The following is a 25164-nucleotide window of genomic DNA, read 5'->3' as shown; positions in this document are numbered from 1 at the left end:
GTAAAATGCTCACAAAAACTACTAACTTTTACTAATGGTTCATGGTACCAAAATCATGATTGTAATGCAAACAATCTATTTCTATGACGATATCATAGAACACCCCGATAGCAACGCTGTGCACACAGTGAGTCCTGCATCGTCAGAGATTGAAGACGGTCATGACATCGAGGTGAACGTGGACGTCCACCAGTCAGGAGAGGCCGTATTAGAGGCGACTCCCTCTTAAGTCAAAGTCGATGGGCGGAGCCATTGACGACGAGCACTCACGTGGACTCGTGACGTCATCTGGAGGGGCAACTCGTCATCTGGAGGGGCAACTCGTCATCTGGAGGGGCAACCGACCGACCAGCGGGGACATCACGCCACCTCGGATCACTTTTGCTGGAAGCGCGCGCAGCGTTCACTTGTCTTAGATTTAATATTCTGTGTCGATCGTTCCTTTTTTTGTGTTTTGACTTTTGTATTTTTTTTATTTATTTAAATTATTAAGCCGTTGCTAAAAATATATATATATATTTTAACGACAACAGTGTTCCGTTTATTAACAAAAAGTCAAATCAAAATAATTTAACATAACTCAACCCACAGAGTAGAACAGATCTTCCAACGCGCTTGAAGGAGGCACAGTCCCCAAGATACGTTGCCTCGTTGGACAGCCAGACTCACTCTCTGTGCAAAGTACCAGCCAGCCTTAGCATCATGTGTAACCTCCTTCAAGCGTTTGGAGATTTCTGTTAAAAATTTCTTTGCTTCAGGGCCCCAAGGGCCCATCGTCTCAACAAAAACACTTATATTTATGTTTTATTTATAAATATAAATTGAATAAAAAGATATAGATAGCTTTAACAGAAAACCCTAAGATTGTTAGTATGATATAGAATTTGTATGCGAGCTTAAAGTGGGCCGCAAATCCGATAAACCCCGTCAATATTTAACAGGGTTGGTGCTCTCTGTTATGAATATTTTTGAACATATCCAGTCTATGATAAGCAAGTTTACTGGTGGTAGGATGTCTTGTGAGTTCGCACGGGTAGGCACCACCACCCCGCCTATTTCTGCCGTGAATCAGTAATGCGTTTCGGTTTGAAGGATGGGGCAGCCGTTGTAACTATACTGAGACCTTAGAACTTATATCTCAAGGTGGGTGGCGCATTTACGTTGTAGATGTCTATGGGCTCCAGTAACCACTTAACACCAGGTGGGCTGTGAGCTCGTCCACCCATCTAAGCAATAAAAAAAAAAGAACTCGAACTAGAATAAACACCACGTAGATCCTTAGCTTGCACCCAGAACTTTCACAGCGCGAATTTTACTCGTACTTATCCATCATAATTATATAAAAAAAGTATTTGTTATAAAATATGTCAAATGTATCACAATTCATTTTTCGATTTCCCTGACACAGGTTAATATTATAAAGCTGAAGAGATTGTTTGTTTGTTTGAACGCGCTAATCTCAGGAGCTACTGGTCCGATTTGAAAAGTTCTTTCAGTGTTAGATAGCCCATTTATTGAGGAAAGCTATAGGCTATATAACATCACGGTAAGACCAATACAAGTGGAGCACCAATAAAGAATGTTTCAAAATATTTTCACTTTCTACGTAAATGAAGTGGGGAGTAAAATTTTGCGTTATGCCAGAGTAACTATTCCACGCGGATGGAGTCGCGAGCAAAATCTAGTTGAGAATAAATGAATACTATGAATTGTCAACCCTAACAAGAAAAGTCGAGTGTAGTGTTCTGGCAACCATCGGTGACCTATTTGGCAGCAGTATCTTTAAACTTTGTACATTTTATTGAGAACATTATCGCGTTATATTAAAATATAATTCTAGGTTCACTTTTATTTCTAAAAAATATGAATATGTTATTCTGTTTTGTGATTATAGGATATTCAATCCGGGTTACATTGCAGCGTCTAACTTAAGTCTCTGTTGCATTTAAATCCCATATAAAACTTTTAAATCAAAGCTTCGAAGCGCTCGTGATCCAGAGGATTTTTTTTTCCTGCCTATGCCGATAGCCTTGAGAAGCTATTTCAGATTCTCCTTGACGTGTAGGTGAGCTCACGGAACTCAAACCGGAGTGCTGCTAGCACTGACCCTAGCAAGAACAATGCTTCGCAGAATCTACCACCGGATCGGAAACGCGACCCACTCAGAAGATCCGGCAAGAAACTCAGTGGGTTGTGTCTATGGGTTAATTTACTCATCGAACCCTTTGTCGCAAGTGACAGGTTCGACGAGGACGGTAGCCAGTGCTTGTGGTACCTAAAAGCGCCCTTAACGGATCGGGCCGATCCGTAATGGCGTGCTTAGGGCGACATCGACTGTTTACCATTCGGTCCACAGGAGCGGGTACCTAAGTACCGGCGGCCTAGAGAATAAGACGCCAAATGGTTGAGTAGGTCCTGTATAGAACGGTGTGCATATGTAAAAGTTCGAATCCCGTAGGCAAGTACCAATTTTTATAACAAAACACATACTTAATTCATATTCACGAATTACTTCCAGAATGAAGGAATGATATCGTGCAATAAAAATTAAACCCGCAAAAAATTAATCTGCCATAATCAGAAAGTCTCAAGATGCCGTGGCGTCTTTGTTGTGATTTCTATCGGCTTTAATAACCACTTAAGGGGTAGTTAGTATTCGTAAACTTGTTTCTCCACGTCTAAGCAATAAATCCAAAGCTTTCAATATTAACATGCCAATGTCACGTAATAACAGTGTTTCATTTTATATAAATGTTTCGGTTATAGATATAGGTTATAGACTTAGGAGTGGGATTGTTTAAAAGAATCAAACGATATCCAGCTGGTTTGATTAACTCATAAGTGAGAAAATTGTTCGAGATGATACCGGCATCTCGTTTTTACCATCGCACCGCCCGCCACCGGAGTACAGTTCATCCATACTACCTGGAGCCACTGCGGTCATCCACAGTGCGTTTCCAGAGGTCTTTTTTGCCACGTACCATCCGGCTATGGAATAAGCTCCCCTCCACGGTGTTTCCCGAGCGCTATGACATGTCCTTCTTCAAACGAGGCTTGTGGAGAGTATTAAGCGGTAGGCAGCGGCTTGGCTCTGCCCCTGGAATTGCTGAAGCCCATGGGCGACGGTAACCACTCACCATCAGGTGGGCCGTATGCTCGTCTGCCTACAAGGGCAATAAAAAAAAATAAAAAAGTGCTAATAGAGCGCCTCTTTATTAAGTGGCCAACTGACTCTGAGGATTGGACCGCTATTCTATCAGAAATCGATTCCCATTTTTAGTCAGATTGTTATATGCCAGTATATTATGTTTGTTATAACCAGTTTGTCTCTTAGAGATATTTTAGATTTATTTATTTATTTGTGTATTCATCTTTATGCACAAAAATACAGTGGCGGACATAATTCCTAAAGCATTCTCTAACAATCAACTAATAGGTAGGTTATTCTTCTTTTATTTGTGTGTTAGCATTAGACCAGTTCTTCATGTAGTTGTTGGATATACATTTTTTTTAAAGGGATTTTATGACCTGGTAACTAAGACCTTTAGGTCAAGTCTTATTTTAATTTATATTCTTAGTTTTATGAAAAATGATAATATGGAGTAAAATGAAATGAAGATGATTAATTTGAGACATTAATCAACTGAGATGAAATCAAATGAAATATGATGAGATGATATGGGATGAAATATAGTCTTAGTAAAATGGTGGTTATTTACTGAGACTTTTCAGAGGGCTTTTTGGAGGATCTCGAAAAGCTACAACCAAAAGCTTTGTTTCGTTTTCCCACATTTGTGCACTTTCACACATACTAAACAGTTAATAAATCGCCGTCATTACACATTTAAAACTGAAGAAACACTAAATAGACAAAATAAAACAAATCACACAACTTCACTCCTCGCATTCCCGCCAAAAAGTCCGTTGGTTATAAAGAAAATCGATAGCCAAAGCTGTTTCTAATCAACCAACTCATTCAAAGAAACCCCGATTGAATTTTACAACTGATGTGCTTAATAAAATTATTTAGGGTGCCTGTGTTAGCGTGCGTCTTAAATTATGTCGTCTTGTCCACGACACACGTTATGATTAAGACGTGTGATTGACTAATAACGTTCCACTATATTCCATTGTTTTACTTTTAAGACTAAAATTTCTAAACCTTTTTACCGTTCAGGATAACCGCGACTATGAAACGGAACTCGCGATGCATTAGGAAGTAAATACAGTTCAATTCAGTTAAAAGAATGCACAAGTATGTAGATTGCTGTTTCAAAAGCAGCATCAGTCCAATTTGAAATCGTGTCGTAAGCTTTGTAATCTTAATAGCTCCTAGAAGAATGATGTAGTAGAGTTTGAACAAATCCGTTCTGAAACTCAATGATTTTTCAACAATATTACATTACTAGTGTAATTTTTTGATTTTTTTATTGCCCTTGTTGGCAGACGAGCTTACGGCACACTTAATGGTGAGTGGTTACCGTCGCCCATGGACATCAGCAATATGCAATGGCTATGCAAGCCGCTGCCTACCGCTAAGTACTCGCCACAAGCCTCGTTTGAAGAACATGGACATGTAATAGCTCTCGAGAAACAATGTGGAGGGGAGCTCATTCCAAAGCCGGATGGTACGTGGCAAAAAATATCTCTGGAAACGCACTATGGATGAACGCAGTGGCTCCAGGTAGTGTGGATGAACTCTACTCCGGTGGTGGGCGGTGCGATGGTAAAAACGAGATGACTGGGAAAAAAAATTGTTTCTTCTTGTGGATTTCATCGCTGTAACAACAACCACACCTTCAATTTGAAATCGGGTTGCTCATTAACGGGGGCGTTGTGAATCTTTAGGCAGCTGCCGATACCAGCCTATTACTCAGACGGGACATTTTGGTCTTAGTTCTCATGCAAATTAAAATTTCACCCGCCCCGTCTTACCACAATTATTAATTAAGCCACGTAAATTGGTACACAAAAAAATACTATAAATATTATTATGTATTAAGTTATACGCTTATTAATGGTTAGTGGTATTTATTTTATTTGCCAGAAATGGGTAGTAGCACACGACACATTTGGTGTTAAGTGGTTCCGGTAATAAGCACCACAGCATCTGAAAGATAATCGGTTTTCTGTCTTACTTTACATATTTGCTTTACGGATCTTGTGAAACCATGCGGGCACCACCACCGTTTGGGTACCACTGGTGATTGGGTGTGTGGGTATGATCACCGAGCCTATTTCTAATTCCAGTTTTGAAGGATGCGTCAACCAGTATACTATAAAATCTAGACTTTCACTTTACTGACGTGATATTTAAAGACTAAAGCAAGCGACGTGAGCTAATATTAACTTAACCGTTCTTCCTTCACTGTTCTGACTATTTATTCATAACCGCTAGTACATAACCAAAAGTCTAGCTTCGCGCGCCAAGTCTTCAATATTACATCCACGAGTCGAATTTAGGAAAGTCTGTAGCGTGACGTCATTCAACAGTTACAAAGACAAAAAAGCTATACCAAAGCACACAATGTTTCCACTTTCATCTTCGGCGGCGTTCGCTTTCACTGACGCTAAGCGTTACATACCGAGTGCCAGTAGGTACTGACAAATCAATTGCAACCAATAGCATCAAGGTCGTGGACGTGGAATCCGAAGGACACAGAGAACTCTCTAGAACTCTAACGAGAATTATTCGCTATCACTGAAATAAAACTCTAAGTTAAATTCTAATGCTATTGCTATTAATCTATTAAATGCTATTAAATTCTATTGCTTAGATGGGTGGATGAGCTCACAGTTCACTTGGTGTTAAGTGGTCACTAGAGTCCATAGACATCTACAACGTAAATGCGCCACCCACCTTGAGATATAAGTTCTAAAGTCTCATTTTAGTTACAACGGCTGCCCCACCCTTCAAACCGAAACGCATTGCTGCTTTACAGCAGAAATAGGCTGGTCGTGGTACCTAACCGTGCGGACTCACAAGAGGTCCTACCACCAGTAATTACGCAAATTATAATTTTGCGGGCTGGATTTTTATTACACTATATTATTCCTTCACCGTGGAAGTCAATTGTGAACATTTGTTAAGTACGTAATTCATTATAAAAATTAGTATCCGCCTGCGGGATTCGAACACCGGTGCATCGCTCGATACTAATATGCCGGACTGTTATTTTCTCTGCACTACCTTTGACCTTTGGTTGACCGGTAGAGAATGCCTTAGGCATTAGTCCGCCAATCTTAATAATAGGTACATGAAGTGTAATAAATAAATAAATAAAATTAAGTTGTCCTGCTGTAAATTATTAATGCGTAGATGGGTGGACGAGCTCACAGCCCACCTGGTGTTAAGTGGTTACTGGAGCCCATAGACATCCACAACGTAAATGCGCCACCCACCTTGAGATACAAGTTCTAAGGTCTCAAGTATAGTTACAACGGCTGCCCCACCCTTCAAACCGAAACGCATTACTGCTTCACGGCAGAAATAGGCAGGGTGGTGGTACCCACCCGCGCGGACTCACAAGAGGTCCTACCACCAGTAACCTACCACCAGTTTTATTAAAGAATTAACTACGACACTAAAAACCTCCCATTATACTACAATAAATATAATATAATGATTAATAATGAAAACATAATTATGTATACAATCGTATGTATGTAGTACCTTCAGTTGTTCAACAAAGAATAACACGTTTACCATAGCAACATCTGTTTGTGTACTTAAAGCGTACGAGCTTCGACAATTACAATAAAAATAGTTCTTATTTCGTGAACCGTAACACTCAAATTACATAACGTAATTGTGAGAATTCATAGTAAATAATGAATAACAAAAGCATTGCGGTTCGAATGGAATCCGTAAAGTGTTTTTACGGCGTGTGCGATTAGTGATGGGCAGTTATGTCTTATCGAAATGTCGATAGATTTGTTTGTAACGGAAATTATATTTAGAACTTTAATGCCTGGCGACTATACACTCCTGATGTTGATCCCACGGTCACGTAAGGACCATTAATTTGCTGGAACTTCAGCATTATCATAGCGGTTATCAAGTTTTCTGGCAGCGCGAGCGACATTTAGTAACCGTACGTATTAAAAAAAAAGTTTAAACATAAGTTTAAAAAAAATTTATTAAATAAATTTAAAAATTTTAAAGTTTTTTTAAAAATTTAAACTTTAAAAAATATAGAATTTTTATTTCCGCTTTCTATTTAGGAGTGAATTTGTGCAGTTTAAAAATTACGTTTATTAAAACATAATAATATATTTAATCCTATAAGTAACATCACTACGAGTTTTGTATTTCGTAAGGGACAATTATAATGAATAAATAAATATACATTTAGTATTTCTTTTTTGGTTTTCGCGAGACGTAGACATGATTATAACTATTTTTACGGCTTAGGCATTTTTGGGATTTAACGACAACTTTTATTTCCCTACCTATTCACTGGTAGACTAAGAGGCTATTTCAACTTTGTCCAGACGGGTAGGTGAGCTCACGGACTTAACTTAAGACAATTCGCTAACATTAGCCCTAGCAAGAGTAGGTAGTGCTTCGCAAAATCTATCACCGGATCGGAATCGCAACCCACTGAGAATATCCGGCGAGAAACTCAGTGGGCATGCCGACATGCAAGAATGTAATTAATGATTGTTGATTCCGATGAGCACATGATTCCTGTTAAGACGTAAACCGGATAATCTATGTAATAATATATATTATGAATTGCTGTTCGTTTGTTTCGCTAAAACTCGAGAACGGCTGGATCGATTTAGCTAATTTTGGTCTTGAACTATTTGTGGAAGTCCAGAGAATGTTTAAAAGGTAGATAAATATTAAAATGCAAACAATTTTGTTTTCCCTTTTGAGGTGTCCCTCATCGGACGGATTCCTTTTATTTGTTTTAAGTTTATTTTACACAAAAGTTTAGGTCTTATTTATCGATTGAGGCACTATGAAGTCTGCCGGGTCAGCTAGTAAAATATATAAATATCTTATTTTATATTTTTGTATCCCTAATTCAAACCTAGGCCCCCGTATATTTTCTATCTAATTGAGTTGAAACGCAATAATAGCTAGTACTTCGGAAGCACATCAACATTCACCTGCACATGCGCAAATCCTTCTAGCGAATGTGTGTTAATTTCAATATTTTACTAAAAACTAAAACTTTACTGATTTGAACAGCTCTATATATCTAGCTTCGTCTAAGTGTAAGTGAAATTGAATTTCTTTTATTTAAATAAACAATTCAAAAACAAAACGTACTTTCCATATTAAGTAGACTGAAGCTAGGATTTCCTCCTTTATTATGACACACGAGGAATTCACTTTCATTTCGCTCACGCGCTGACTCAGCAGGCGGGTTTTTTTTTATTGCTTAGATGCGTGGACGAGGTCACAGCCCACCTGATGCTAAGTGGTTACTGGAGCCCATAGACATCTACAACGTAAATGCGCCACACACCTTGAGATATAAGTTCTAAGGTCTCAGTATAGTTACAACGGCTGCCCCACCCTTCAAACCGAAACGCATTACTACTTCACGGCTTTTATAGAAAATCCAACTAAAAAATAGAAAATAAATTTTAATAAATTTAATTTGAATTAAAAATAGTGTAAGAAAAAAATGATTTTATTGTAAAAAAACGTGGGGGTATAAAAAAGCATATTTTGTTAGTTTTTTTAAACTATTATTTATTTTTCATTTTTTAGCTGAATTTAAAATTTTTAAATTTTTTCGTTTTTTTTTTTAAATTTTTTTTTTAATAATTAGTTGTCATCGGTCCTTAATAAGTATACCAAATTTCGAGTTAACCCGACTTTTTTAAGGGGGTCAAAATCATGTTCAAATATTCCGTTACAAACATACATACATCTGAAGCTAATAAAAAAGCGTATTAAAAATGATGAATGACGTTAGTTTTCATTACGACGTGGTTTTTTGAAATAATTTTTTTTTGGTCTTAAAATTCAGTAGTTTTCGCCTTATACAATCCTATACATATACTAATCTCTTTTCCAATGAGATGTTCAAAGCCTGTGTACATTTTGTATCATTTCGCACGTAATGAGTGCATAAATGGAAATACATACTTTAAAACAGGCGAGCTATTCACCGCTGATGCGTGAACGCATACGATTTCTGTTCACGTGATAGAGCCATTCGCACTTTCACGTCGACGGATCGTAACAGAATATCAATAACGTTTATCTTTTATTAAGCTATTGCATAGATTTTATCGCGGGCTTTGAGCGCGGCGACCGAATCAAGAAATTCAGTAACGAAAACCACCTAACACCTCTCCGCCTAGCATGTAGCTCGCGTTCAACACATTCACACGTTGCGCTGGTGTAGTGTTTGTGAATAAGCGTGCGGCGTGACGTCGCACTGCATGCGCATCATGAAAAGTCTGTTACCCATCTCTCTCTCGCGCGGTCTAGCTTATGAGTGTGAAGGGGACAGTTAATGTTTTGCTTTAGTTAATGTTTATAAATATAGTGTGGTCTTATTTTATTATTGTTTTAATATTAAATTATTATTGTCTAATTATAATTGCACTAGCGACCCGCCCTCGCTTCGCTTCGGAAACATTAAAACACACAAGAAACCAAAAAAATAAAATAAAAAATAAATAAAAAAAAGTAGCCTATGTTCATCAGGGACAATGTCGGCTTCTAATGGAAAAATAATTTTTCAAATCGGTCCAGTAGTTTCGGAGCCTATTCGAAACAAACAAACAAACAAATCTTTTCTCTTTATAATATTAGTATAGATATAGATAAGTTGATAAAAAATGCTATGCAATAGCTTTACCGTGACAGTCCCCAAGTGCCACACATGTTTTTTTAATTTTTTTATTGCTTAGATGGGTGGACGAGCTCACAGCCCACCTGGTGTTAAGCGGTTACTGGAGTCCATAGACATCTATAACGTAAATGTGCCACCCACCTTGAGACGTAAGTTCTAAGGTCTCAATGTAGTTAGAACGGCTGCCCCACCCTTCAAGCCGAAACGCATTACTGCTTCACGGGAGAAATAGGCGGGGCGTTGATACCTACTCGTGCGGACTCACAAGAGGTCCCACCACCAGTAATTACGCGTTACACGATATCTAATATCACGCTTAAATTGGGCCAGACAGAAAGATAGATTAAAGGATTCTGGACAAGATTTATAGTGATCAGCGTAAAATTCGTATCGGTGCGACTATTTTAGAATCTTCTTCTTCGTCGCTTTCTTCATTGCTGAAGGTCGTGTCCCTGAAACTTGACCATGGCCCCTCTCGTGAGCTGTTTCCATCTTTTTTATTTTTTTTTATTGCCTTTGTAGGCAGACGAGCATACGGTCCACCTGATGGTGAGTGGTTACCGTCGCCCATGTACTTCAGCAATGCCAGGGGCAGAGCCAAGCCGCTGCCTACCACTTAATACTCTCCACAAGCCTCGTTTGAAGAAGGACATGTCATCATGTCTCGTCCGGTCCTCAGCTTCTCGAATGGCGGTTGCGACTGGCAACCCAGTTAGAGCGGTTATTTGATCACACCAACGGCTAGGTAATCGGCCGCGGGGTCTCTTTCCTTCTACTTTGCCCGTCACAATCACTTTGTCCAAGTTATCTGACTGTCGGCGGGCAGGGCTAATATCGAATTTAAAATGGCACGCTTTTTTTTCTATACCCTTTCCTTGGTAGCCTAAGGTGCTTTCCAGCTTCGCTAGGTGAGCTCTAGCAAGAGCAGGGTTTCGCAAAATCTACCGCTGGATCGGAATTACGACTCACTAAGAAAGTCCACCGAGAAACTCAGTGGGCTGTGTCAATGGAAATAAGTAGCTGAATAACGACATCCACCATTAAAGAATAACATCATAAAATGAACAAATTCTGAATATTAGGTCCTTACATATGAAATTGGTGTTTTGTACGGGAGGAATATATATACAAATTTTTTTTAGGGGTAAAATATTTGTAATTAATCAAAGTATGTTACCGTTATTTTCAAAATTCAAATGAACCAACTAAATGAATTAATAAATTTTAATTTGCAATTCTTAACCAAAGAGGAGATATTTCAGATCAAAGTGTAGTTAGTACGACAAAACGCTAACTATATATGTAAGGACCTAATATTAGGCTAGTTACGTTAATGAATTTGCGTAAATAATGGTGGTAGTGGAGACCACACGTGCGCCTACGCGTACCTGTCGGGAAATATATGTGTGCATACTTTTAATATACGAGGGCGGCACTGAAAATTTCGGGAATTAACGAAGTGACACAACATTACTATTTAAAAATGTATTTATTGCTTTTCGAAGTATTCTCCGCGAAATTTGACACATTTTTCCATACGATGGAACCAATCATTGAAGCAACCATTCCATTCGGAAGTTGGGGTCTCCAAAATGGCCGTTTTGTAAGCGTCCACAGCTTCTTCAGGTGATGAAAATCTCTGTCCACGCAATTTATTCTTTATTTTAGGGAAAGTATAGAAATAATTAGGGCTTAGGTTGGGGCTGTACGGCGGATGGTCTAATAATTCTATGTTTTCTTGCTCTGAAAACTCTTTTGTTCTGTGCGCGGTGTGAGAACTCGCATTGTCGTAATGAAGGATGATGCGGCGGTTGCAGTTCTCTTTACGGAGTTCAGAAACGACCTGTGGCAAACAAATGCTAGCATACCATTCTGCATTAACCGTTCTTTGTCCCTCAAGAGGAATAGTTGTAACATGGCCGGTTTTGGAGACAAACGTGGCCACCATTTTTTTTGCAACACTCCGTGAACGAACAATTTTTGTTGGCTTTAACTCATTTTCGAACACCCAAACTCGTGACTGGTTTTTTGTTTCGGGTTCGTACGCGTATATCCAGGATTCGTCACCTGATACAATGTTGTATACAGCATTTGAGGATCCTGCGTGGAATCTTTCAAGAGTTCTGACGCACCAAGTAACGCGAGCCGCTTTTTGCTCTTCACAGAGCGAATGCGGTATCCATCGGGAAAACAACTTTTTTACACCTAATTGTTCATGCAAGATTATTTGTATTTGACTCATGCCAATGTCTAAAGTTGCCTGAATTTCGCGGTATGTCACATGTCGATCTTCCTCAATCAGATTACGCACAGCATCAACTTTTTCTTGGGTGACTGCAGTTTTTGGACGACCTTGACGGGGATCATCACTGAGCTTGACACGTCCACGTTGAAACTCAGCAAACCAGCGATAAATTGTGGTTTTGGATGGGACTTCATCACCACATGCAGAAATCATCCGGTCAACACACTGTTTTTGTGTTAAACCACTTCGAAAGTCATAATAAATCATCGCTCTTGAATTTTCTCGAGTCAATTCCATTTTCTCAACGACTGAACAAGTTTGACAAAACCTCGTGACAAGACCGAGAATCTTTTTTTAAATAAATAAATGGTATTCGATTTTTAAAACCAAGGAGTTTTCAATTAAAAAGATTTTAATATGACAGGAACAGTGGAAATATTCCATTCCCGATACTTTTAGTGCAGCCTAGTACAGGCGTTATCTCATGCAATATCTCTCAATAGCAACAGCTTTCCCCCAGATGATCCTTGAGCACGTCTGCCTATGGGGTCCAGTAATGCTTGCTTAACGGAAGGAGATCACGGAGGGACGTCTAAGAGGGACACTAAGCAAATCAAGGTCAACAAATACTTCGAGTTGATAGTCTCGCAATAACTTCTAAAGCAATTTTTTTAATTTTGATTTTCCTACCAATGATGATAGCCTTGAGAGGCTATTTCAGCTTCACCCTAACGTGTGTAGGTGAGCTCACGGGGCTCAAACCGGAGTGTTGCAAACACTGACCCTAGCAAGAGCAGTGCTTCGCAGAATCTACCACCGGATCGGAAACGCGACCCACTGAGAAGATCTGGCGAGAAACTCAGTGGGCTAATTTTTTTTCTAATATACCCAGACCTGAGTACCAAATGTCCTTTATAGACTCCGACCAGGAATCAAAGATAGATCCTTTGGTGTATGCGTTTTCTGGTCGTTCCCTCGATGCTGAGGATCGTGACTGTATGTCAATCTTCTCCACTCGGTCCGGTTCTGCGCCATATGTACCGCTCCCCATATCTGGCCTCTAGTCACCTCCTTGAGTTGGTCCACCCATCTAGCTGGCCCTCTTCCTCTAGCGCGCTTCCCCGACATTTATCCGGGAATGATGAGTTTCTCCAGGCTGTGCAATGGAGATCGCATTATGTGCCCAAAGAAACTCCGGATCCTTTCCTGGCACGTAGTCAGCTGGCGCTTGGTGACCTTCAGCTCTTCGAGGATGTAGACATTGGTTCTCATAGCTGTCCAAGTCATTGATAGTCACTGATCAAAGAAGCGGTCACGAAATTGTTGGACGTGCTGAGCTTGTATCACAGAGCGAACTCCTAACGTCTAAGAATGAACAGTGAAAATTTTGACTGTGTATTTCTTTGAACAGCTTTGAATGCAACGCGTTGTCCTCCAACGCGATCTGCTTACCCAATTTATAGGATATTATGCAATCGAATATTTCACTTTCTAAGGACGTTATACTCAACTTTCACTGTGTTTTGTTCGTAGCTTTATGAGTTAGCGACTGTGAGCCCGCTGACCAAGGCAGACGCGTTTCGGTTTGAAGGGTGGGGCAGCCGTTGTAACTATACTGAGACCTTAGAACTTATATCTCAAGGTGGGTGGCGCATTTACGTTGTGGATGTCTATGGGCTCCAGTAACCACTTAACTTCAGGTGGGTTGTGAGCTCGTCTACCCATCTAAGCAATAAAAATATTTAAATACCTATATATCGGAGTGTCATCGACCGCAATTCCTTAAGCAGTCGTAAGCGATGCTTGGAAGGCTCATACCTTGTCTTTCTATATTCAGATCTGCTGCCCACCGTAACTATTAATCCTCGCTAACAAACCCGTCGCTTGCGACGAAGGGCTCGACGAGCGAATTAACCCACAGACACAGCCCACTGAGTTTCTCGCCAGATCTTCTCAGTGGGTCGCGTTTCCGATCCGTTGGTAGATTCTGCGAAGCACGGCTCTTGCTAGAGCCAGTGCTAGCAACACTCCGGTTTGAGCCCCGTGAGCACACCTGCATGTTAGAGCGAAGCTGAAATAGCCTCTCAAGGTTATCAGCATAGGTAGGGAAAAAACCGTATTACACGAGATGGATCCTTCAATTGTATTATATAACTGTCTCATTGAGATGATTTTCGTTGAGTTGAACCCGTCATCTTTTATCATATCACATGACTAGTGGCCCTTTACTGTCTAGAACCCCTGCGTACCAGTGAGCTTAGAGGTATCCTTTTTGCGACAGACAACCTGACTGTGAGAACACTAATATATCAGTCAAATGCGGCTGGACTAAACGCCCGATGTCCATGTACGACAATAACCACTTCGCATTAGACGGGACGCAAACCTGTTACTTTAGATTTTTTTTAAAGTTGAATACTATTAACAAGGCAATCTTACCAACATTCCTTACTAACAATAAAACCCTAAAATGATAACAGTATTCATCATTCAATTACGTAAATCCCCGGATTTCTAAGGGAATTTGTTACGATCCTTTTATAGGTGGGCTCACTGTGTGAGACGGTAGCCGACTGTTTCACGAATTGAAAATATACACTAAAAGAAAGTCCCAAAGTAATCGCTAAGGTCTCAAAAAGCAGCAATACATTATTTAAATATTTATTTGCGTTTGGCGCAAGTTAAGAGAGAATAAGAAATTAACTAATAATATTTTTCTTTATTGCTTAGATGGGTGGACGAGCTCACAGCCCTCCTGGTGTTAAGTGGTTACTGGAACCCATAGACGGCTACAACGTAAATGCCGCCACCGATCTTGAGATATTAGTTCTAAAGTCTCAATATAGCTACAACGGCTGCCCCACCCTTCAAACCGAAACGCATTACTGCTTCACGGCAGATATAGGCAGGGCGGTGATACCTACCCGCGCGGACTCACAACTCATAAGAGGTTTCACTTTTATTACATGATGTTATTCCTTCACCGTGGAAGTCAATCGTGAACATTTGTTGAGTACGTATTTCATTAGAAAAACTGGTACTCGCCTGAGATTCGAACACCGGTGCATCGCTCAACACAAATGCACCGGACGTCTTATCATTTAGGCCACGAAGACTTCAACGTTATATCACATATTTCTAAATATGTATTTCAATTGCTTAGACTACTAAACATTGATGCCCGTATCTTTAGACGTTTCGTAAAATAGTCCTCCACTCTTAACTCATCCGATGATGCTCGAGAATTCCCTCCAAACTTACTCGAGTTTGGTATTTTTAGTCGACCATTACAATATTCCTCAACTGTCCTCGAGTGAGGTAATAATGATGAAAATTTGATCAAGCTAGCATCAAACCCATAGAGTTCTGTAGTCTATGGTCATTGTTTAATGTCAAAGTCAGGCTGCCGCTGTCTGTTTGACACTAGATGAACTTGTTTGATGTTTTGGTTGCTGAGTTATTCGTAAATATGTGTGCGTGCGGTAAATCTGAAAGTATATTACTTATTTTCTAACCTATTATTATTTTAGATTTCGGATCCGGCTTTGTATTTTTATTCGCCGCTTTTGTGTGATTTTGGTTGCATCGTGTTGTTGAAGTGCTTTTCCACAACCACCAGTTTATTATTATATAAATAAAACTTATAATCGCATTGACTTTATTTATCAGGTAGTAAGCAAAATATGACTCTTATGTAGGTAAATAAAATAAAGAATTTCAAATGTCTAACCTCGAACTATTTACTTTATTAATAAATATTATCAAACTTAAATTATCAAAATATGCGCGAATCATGCACAGATCCAGGCCATTGCACAACAATATCATATATTTCCATTTGCGGTCCACATACTATTTGGACATCGATAGAAAACCAGCCTTGAGGAACGTTCAAGGTACGTCGCGACGTACCTTAACTTGACAGTTCGGTCACTTCACTCCGGTTAGGAAATTTTTCCAAGGACGTTTGAGTGGAGTTTATTTTTACGACTAAGCATACCGAAACGCGCGTTGGAGGTTGAGTCGAGTCGAGTTACGCTCGTGTGAACGACTAAAGATACGGGTGTGAGGATTAAACGCAGGAGAACAGAAACTACTGATTGAGCGCACGACCCGCCTGGTGTTTAGTGGTTACGAGAATCCAACCGAAAATTGCAATTTCAATGTCGTTATCCATCTTGAAGCATTATATCTCAATTATAGAGTATAACTGATATCCCAACCTTTCGTTTTAAACCATAACACATGACAACTTCAGAAATTTACCAGGAGCAGGTAAACAGGTAATATTTTTATCACATTAGTAATTTTATAGTCGATAGAACTGACAATAATTTAAAAAATATTTTAGATAAACCAAGGTACGAACGTGCTCTACTATTTCCTAAAAAATGCGAACATAAAAACTATTTGCATTTTAAATATAGCAATTTAGCCAAGAATTTAAATGACGTTTGTGTGAAGCTGTGTGAATGAATAATTATTTCCGCTTATTTTGGGCTAGTCCTTTATTCTGGGCTTAGAGTCGGCAAAAGTTCGAATACATCCGCATGTGCAAGAAAGTTGAGAAGAAACGGTGACGTCATCAATGGCTCATAATACTGCCAAAGCCAAACCCTTTTTTAATTGCCCTTGTAGGCAGACGAGCTTACGGCCCACCGGAGGGTGAGTGGTTACTGTCGCCCATAGACTTCAGCAATGCCAGGGGTAGAACCAAGCTGCTGCCTACCGCTTAATATTCTCCACAAGCCTCTTTTAAAGAAGGATATGTCATAGCGCTCGGGAAGCACCGTGGTGAGGAGCACATTCCATAGCCGGATGGTACATGGCAACCCTAGCACAGTATAGTTTATTTATTACGAAACAAGTAACTAATGAATGTAATTTAGACAATATAAAGTTGAGGATGTTAAGCGACCCACAATCGGCTACTTTCGCCCACTCCGAGCATGTTTGTATCGGGCCCAAGTTATAAAATCGAAACGAGACGAAAAAAGGGTGCGTGTACTTATGTACGCGCGTAAGAAGTTATACTTTATTTTTATTATTTTTATTTTTTATTTAAATTTTAATCATTTCGAAAAAAAATCGATTAAACAACATCCTCAAACACGCATATTGGACATACTTTTTCTTGGCATCGTATAAATTCGGTAATTCTCGGTACGGTTCGGAAAGTTCACCCGCGGCTATATTCAAACTCGCCAAGTTACGTCGGTCGTATTGTAATGAGCGATTTAGTGGGCGACTTCATTCTGTTAATTTTGTGTCACGGTGCGCGCGCATCGTAAAATTTCACTCTCATCAATTTTTCATAACGCGCCTAAAGAAGAAATAACTTCAAAAAGACGTAAAATATATGATATATTCCACGCCCACGATAATTCCACATCGACAGTAACTCATAATTTAAGGAGCACAAGATCGTAATTGCTTTAGACCTTACCTCTGGCCAGAACACTTCATAAAATACCCGATAATTTGGAAAAGTATGTCAAATCGCTCAGACCTTGTAACTTACGTCAAACGGTGAAACCTCCGATACGCATATATAAATGACTCACTTATCCGCGTTCGCTTTCACATTCGTACGACTGGTATGTCTTATTGATACGCAGGTCAATATAATGCAAGTTCATTGTATACTTAACACACTTTTGTTAATGACTAGCGGTCCCTCGGGTAGTCGAAATTCGACTATAATTAATTGAAATTATAAGTTTGTGTATTATGATTATATTTTCAAAGACTATTTATTATACTACTATAATCACAAATTCGCCACTATAGAAAAATATTAATAAAGACAAACAATATTTAATCTATTCTCAATTTCACCACAGACGTCAAGAACAAAAGTTTGACAATAAATAAATAGTATGCATGCGTGTATGCGTCAAATACATGGTAGTGTGTGTAATGTTTTTTTTTTAATTTAATGAATTTTTTAAGCATAATTTAAAAAAATATTAACATTCTGCACTCCTCTATATTCTCTATAAGTGTGAGAAATTTCATACTGCTCCGTCCGCGCAATTTTCGTAAAAAGGGATACAAAGTTTTTTCCTTCACGTATTAATATATAGATTCTTCGATAGCGCCCCCTATCATAAGGATTTTAAAGTGTAATTGAAAATTGAAATTTTCAATGCTATTATACAATTATGGGAATCGAGAAAAATACTGTCTTAGTCTTAACACCTAAAATTATTGTAAATAAAAATTGTTGGCAGGATATGACAGAGATTTTGAGTAACTTACCAACTTAATATAATATTTGACTAAGGATTTCTGCATTGAAAGCATATCATCCACAAACTGTATATCATGTGAAACTTAATTAAACAAAGAGCGCGATTATTTCAAGGGAATATTAATACCCTTTCGACCGGGCTTTATTATAACCCTTTTCGTGCTTAATTTAAACAGTCTGCCTTTTTATTGAAGGCTTTAAAGATATTTTAAAAGCAGTGTCGTTAGGTAGACTATCTCACGATCCGCCTAGTGCTGAGTAACCACAGTAAACCATAATGAAGTATCCTTTGATAGCGCACCATTTAGATGGATCTTCGTTTTTAATACTGTGCAGCGCATCTGGTCAAAGCACGCAAAATTAAGACCAAACCTTTTTTTATATACTATATTATATTATATATAATAGTATAGTATGGTATTTTATAGTTCTAGACCTAAGAAATGTAATTAAGGTGGTAACCAGTGCGGATTTGCAACATACCTTATTAGTACAAAACACAAAACAGTCCTTACGTTTGAAGAGTATGACAAAAGTAATGCAATACAATCAAAACTATGACGTAATTTGGGCGATGTCCATGGACTTCACTAACAACAAGATCATGGACTCGTTGATCCTTCTCTTTTTCTGAATGTCATTTGATGATTTGACACCGCTGTCCCAACATCTGGTACAAAAAAAGGAAAAAAAAAACAAGGAAAGAATTACAGAAAATAGGGAGCAGATCGAGAAGACCAGGGTTTTATACACATAGTCTCAGTTTAATAGCAGGATGGAGCTTTAATAGCAGTAGGGTCATTCGGCCCTTTGGCCTTAAACACTTTAATATTTAAGACAATCCCAATTACCAGTTTCAAACATCAATTAGGCAAGGGCTAAGCATCCGCAATAACTGAGGGCGTTTAAAGTAACGACCGAACTTTACAGATCAGCATTGTCTTAGAGCATTATTCGGGCTTTAAGGAATTAGTAACCATAATGCATTTAAGCCGGTGAGCGCGCGTCATGAATGTCCTAGATCATTTCTTGGGACTGGAGCGTGGTACCTCTCTAGTATATTTGTTTCATCTGCTACATACGCAAATTCTAGTATTTTGAGTGAAGAGATTACATTAGAATAAAGACAAACGTATCCAATAACTTCGAACGCAAAATTCTTATCTTGAGTGTCGTAATTGAGGCGTAATGAAAATCTGTTTTCAAAGCAGACTTTTCCTTACTTAACTCGAAAGATGCTTCCATCCTCAAATGAGGCATAAAAGAACTCTTCAGCGATATACAGCGGCTTGGCTATGCCTTTGGTATTTCCAATGTCTATGAATCACTAGTAATATCCTTGGCTGCCTTCAATCGCGAAAAAGCCGATAAACATGGCTCATGGAATTCGACAAACCTTCATTTCCACACACAACAAATCACAGATGACATTTTTGCTTTTTAATACAATAACAATAAAAACTATTGTACACTTCATGCATTGATATTAACACGAAATAGCTTCACTTGTTAGATTAAAGTCATGACGTAATTGAATAGTACTACTAAGCTTTGCTGTGTCTGTGTGTGTGCATTTTCTGTGTCTGTGAGAACCTTTTTTAGACTGCTATTCCTGATAGCATTATCTATATATTAATACGTGAAGCAAAAACTTTGTATCCCTTTTTACGAAAATTGCGCGGATGGAGGAGTATGAAATTTTCCACAATTATAGAGAATATAGAGAAGAAGTGCACAATGCTAATATTTTTTTAAAATAATGCATAAAAGATACATTAAATCAATAAAGAAAACATTACACACACTACATACCATGTATTTGACGCACACACGCATGCATACTATTTAATTTTATTGTCAATCTTTTGTCCTTGACGTCTGTTGTCAAATTGAGAATAGATTAAATATGGCTTGTCTTTGTTAATATTTTTTATAGTGTAGTCTTGGCGAAATTTGTGATTATAGAAGTATAAAATACAATCATAATAGTGTACAAACTTACAATTCCAATTAATTATAGTCGAATTTCGACTACTGCGGGACCTCTAGTATATTATAATTATCCTAGCCCTTAGACCTGCTAAAAGTCACGGGAGCCTGGATTCAGAGCATGCAAGACCGGTTACTGTGGCGAACCTTGGGAAAAGCCTATGGTCCCACAGCGGACGTGCATGGACTGGTAATTCCCATTAAAATTCCAGACGTAAATACTAACTACCACCAATCTTGTAACAAAAGGTCTAAGTCTCCTCAATGTTTTGGAGCTCCATACCCCGAGAGATAATGCCTAGCTTGGGCACGAGTATGACATGTAACATTAACAATTTTAATGAATGAAAGCGAAGCTAAGTTTCACTGGATCGCCAAGTTAACGGTAAAATATGTCGGTAGTTCTGCCAAAACTTTCTCCGTAAAATAAACATGTTTACCATGTTACAAGTTGCTGGTGACACGTCGCGTATCCCGCTAAATTATGGTTTTAATGGTGCGTCGTGTTATGGATATATTACTATGGGACTAAGGCTGAATAGTTTTTAAGGATTATGCCGCGTTTTCGTTTTGGGAGGCGTATTATTATCATTCTCTCATTAGACGTTGGATGCGGAAGGCGGACGACCGCATTTTGTGGAAGGCATTGGGGAAGGCCTATGTCCAGCAGTGGGCAGAAAAAAGCTCGGTTTTCCTTCTATTCTACAAGCAATTTTGAAGTCGTCGTGGCCTAACGGATAAGACGTCCGGTGCATTCGTGTTGAGCGCGATGCACCGGTGTTCGAATCTGGCTGGTATCAATTTTTCTAATGAAATACGTACTAAAAAAACGTTCACGATTGGCTTCCACGGTGAAGGAATAACATCGTGTAATAAAAATGAAAACCCGCAAAATTATAATTTGCGTAATTACTGGTGGTAGGACCTCTTGTGAGTCTGCGCGGGTGGGTACCACCACCCTGCCTATTTCTGCCGTGAAGCAGTAATGCGTTTCGGTTTGAAGGGTGGGGCAGCCGTTGTAACTAAACTTGAGACCTTAGAACTTATATCTCAAGGTGGGTGGCGTATTTACGTTGTGGATGTCTATGGGCTCCAGTAACCACTTAAAATCAGGTGGGCTGTGAGCTCGTCCACCCATCTAAGCAATAAAAAAAAAAAAAAAAGCAATAAGTATATTTATCTTTAAATCGCTAATACGAATAAGCTATTAAGCTTTAACTATGATCAGAAATTTTGGCAACATGTTAATATAGGACGATAATTTGGCACAAAATCCTTGGCTCCAGTCGAGTTCCTGTAAAGAGGTTAATTAATCACTATGATTAATTACAGATGACGTGTTTGATGTTAATTCCACGTTCAACTTAATGTAGTGTAGACGAGAGACAAATTTATCAGAATTAGCTGTTACAGAAAATTTATTCAGAGCTGTATATAATGTTTATTGTACTTTTTCTGTGGCGAAGTAGCTGTACCATAAAACTAAGACTTAGACCCGATACCTCAAGGTGAGTGGCGGTACTTACTCTCTCAACTTTTGGTTAAAAATCATGTTTATAAACAGTGATCCATGCTACACTTTTGGAAATACGAGTATACTAACGTCGTGGCTTTGTCAACATTTCTTAATGTTTTCTTTTGTATCATTGTGGGTAGATACAAATTGTAATGGCTGCCTATTTATCAATACAGAATTATTGTTTCCTTATGAGAAAACATAATAATATCACATTTTACCAATTTATTCTGTATTATAAGCAATGATTTTTTTTATTGCCTTTGTAGGCAGACGATCATACGGCCCAACTGATGGTAAGTGGTCACCGTCGCTCATGGACGTCAGCAATGCCAGGGGCAGAGCCAAGCCGCTGCCTACCAACACAGTAGTACAATTAAATAAATACCAGATGATAAATGCCGATGCATCAGCCGTCCTACCTACCTACGCCACACACTGTTCCGTGCAAGTCCGTCTTGGAGTAGTGTGTGAATCGCCTACCTTCCTTCTCTTCCTTCCTTCCTTCGTCTTACATTGCGGCTTCACAAAACATTCAGTTTTCGTCTATTTTAACATCGGTTCAATAATATTTTTTGTAATGTACGCCACTGACTGTTTCTCTCTAAAGTAATTAACAGTAATTTATTGAGAAGTTGATCTCTTAAAGGCCTTAATTACTGTAAATTTCCTTGTACTATTTTGCCAAACAACAAAGATTATCAGAAGACCGAGTTAACAGCCCGGCGGCGCCAAGACCTGTCGGGCCGACGTCCGCTTTAACTTTCATTAAGCTCCCGAACTTTTATTAGGATCAGTCATTATTTGAAAAAGCTCAATTTCGTGATTAAGTTTTTTTAATTAAACGGTTTTAGAGGCCTCTAAAATAGTTGATCATATAATCCTTTTAATTCAAATTTGGAACATTCAATCAAGACAATAGACTCAATGTCTTTATTTTGTCTTAATGAATCTTATAGTAGTGTAGTAGTTTTATTTTTCCAACTGGAAAGGCAAAGGTTTCACACCATACAACTTACTCTTTTATATATATTTTTTATATATCTGAAAAATGATAATATGAAGTGAAATGAAATGAAATGAGATGAGATGATATGGGATGAAATAAAATCTCAGCAAAATAGTGGTCATTTAATGAGACTTCTTTAGTGCACTTTTTGGAGGATCCCGAGATGTTACGTCTAGCAGTTTTGTTTTATTTTCCAACATTTGTGCACTTTCATAGTCTCTAAACAGTTAATAAACCACCGTTATTATATATTTAAATCTGAAGCAACACTAAACAGACAAAATAAAACAACACAACTTCGCTCCTCGCGTTCCCGCCAAAAAGTCTCAATCTTATAATTAATCAAGTAACTAACAGAACAGCCGATGTCTTCTTGTCAAAAACAATTTATAAAAGTTTTCATATATACATCAAACAAATTAACATCAATTAATTTTCTCCTTACAAGTCTAAATACGTGAAGACGTAAGTCGTTTTGTCGTCTAACAAAGTTCAAAAGCAAATTATGGAACAGTTAATGAACAGACAAACGGCGACCGTCTCGTATCAAAACCTGGTAAATGCTCTAAAAGTGTCATTGAATTTTTATAAGAATCGTAATGTGCTATGGATTTGGTCCGCTTCCGCGCAAACATGTTGATAAATGGCCAAAGGCAAAACAGTTAAGTACCATTTGGCCTTCTGAGATATGTTTTATTTTATTGAATTGACCGGTGCATTCGTGTTGAGCGATGCACCGGTGTTCGAATCCCGGGCGGGTACCAATATTTCTAATGAAATATGTACTTGACAAATGTTTACGATTGACTTCCACGGTGAAGGAATAACATCGTGTAATAAAAATCAAACCCACAAAATTATAATTTGCGTAATTACTGGTGGTAGGACGTCTTGTGAGTCCGCACGAGTAGGTACCACCACCCTGCCTATTTCTGTCGTGAAGCAGTAATGCGTTTCGGTTTGAAAGGTGGAGCAGCAATTGTCACTATATTGAAACCTTAGAACTTATATCTCAAGGTGGGTAGCGCATTTACGTTGTAGATGTCTATGAGCTCCAGTAACCACTTCACAACCAGGTGGGCTGTGAGCTCGTCCACCCATCTAAGGAATAAAAACAGATGTGTGGTGTCGTGGGACACCGGATAGGAACGAAGTTCCTTATTATAAAAATATTAATTTTAAATTCTATTCAAAATATAAGGAAAATAATTTTTCGGGTATACGTTTTTTATTATGATTTTTTATAACGACGATATATAAAAAAACGACTTTACAAGTTATCTAGTTTATTTTATTCACAATGATTTATAAAAAATATATAATAATAATATACAAAGAAACAGCTATTTATATGAATAATAATAATTAAGCCTAATTATGTTCTATAATAGAAAACCGTCATCACGTAGACTATACATTAAACACTGTATAGCCATAATACTAGGACTATACATAAATAATAAAAATCTTACGTTACGGACGTTTTTTCCCGGTTAGGGTACCCCTTCGCATAGTCCCATAAGGAACTTCGTTCCAAAAAAAAAACTGTGATGACCTAAAAACGACCGCTGATTTTTTGTCCCCTACTACGTTCCTCTGTTCCGCACCTAACTCGACTATTTAGAGTTTGCAAACGGAAACGTCTCGCTATCTGGAACCCTTAAGAGCTCGATAACTTTGTTGGTCGGGTACATGTTGTGCACAAGTACAGATTAAATCTGAGCATAGATTATCGGTTCGGCTTATCTGTATCGCAGCGTTTAGGGCTAATGGAAAATGGGAATTCGAGGAAATCTTTTGTATTAGAGTGACGTAAATTTTGCTTCAAACTTTAAGGGCTGTCCCGTTGAATTTATCTGCTGATGACGTCTAGTTTAGGGTTGTCGATTCTCAAACTTATTTATAGCTTACCATCCTAGCTAGTTAGACTTTACCGGTGTTCATAAAAGTCTATTGCTGCTGTCTTACCCTATAAAACGGAACGTATGATTGCGCGGCAGAAATAGGTACGATGATGAGACTTTAATCATGTCCTCAATGGCTAGGGGAATCCCCGACATACGTATGACAGAAATCGGACTTACATTGAGGGTCGATCGTTTGTAAAAGTAGCTCGTGGATGGTGGTATTAGGGCACATCGTAAGGGCTCAAGGTTGGGCAATTTTATCCTATCTGGACTGGGAAGGGGTCATGCGTCCAAATTTGAAGAATGGGAACAGACGTAAGTCAATAGAGGCTATCCATATTTTTTTCCTTGATTGGAAAACCGCTTCTAGGAATAGGCTACCTGCTTCCAGAAAACTTTAATAGCTTTTGTCAATCAAACA

The 25164-nt window shown here is 38.5% G+C and overlaps 1 protein-coding gene and 1 long non-coding RNA gene across 2 annotated transcripts in view; one reads left to right on the top strand and one right to left on the bottom strand.

The window, feature by feature from the left end:
• LOC149499757 (uncharacterized) overlaps nucleotides 1-8550 on the bottom strand; it is a 145397-nt gene extending 136847 nt beyond the window's left edge. Inside the window, exon 1 of the long non-coding RNA XR_016325497.1 lies at nucleotides 8481-8550. This is a non-coding gene — a long non-coding RNA (uncharacterized LOC149499757). The remainder of the gene's footprint in view (nucleotides 1-8480) is intronic.
• Osi24 (Protein) overlaps nucleotides 1-25164 on the top strand; it is a 51182-nt gene that overhangs the window by 12884 nt on the left and 13134 nt on the right. The window lies entirely within an intron of this gene.

Source organism: Bombyx mandarina, chromosome 26 (assembly GCF_030267445.1).
Source record: "Bombyx mandarina strain Sakado chromosome 26, ASM3026744v2".
NCBI lineage: Eukaryota > Metazoa > Arthropoda > Insecta > Lepidoptera > Bombycidae > Bombyx > Bombyx mandarina.
Note: the sequence above shows the minus strand (reverse complement) of the source record. Positions and strands in the feature narration are given on the sequence as shown.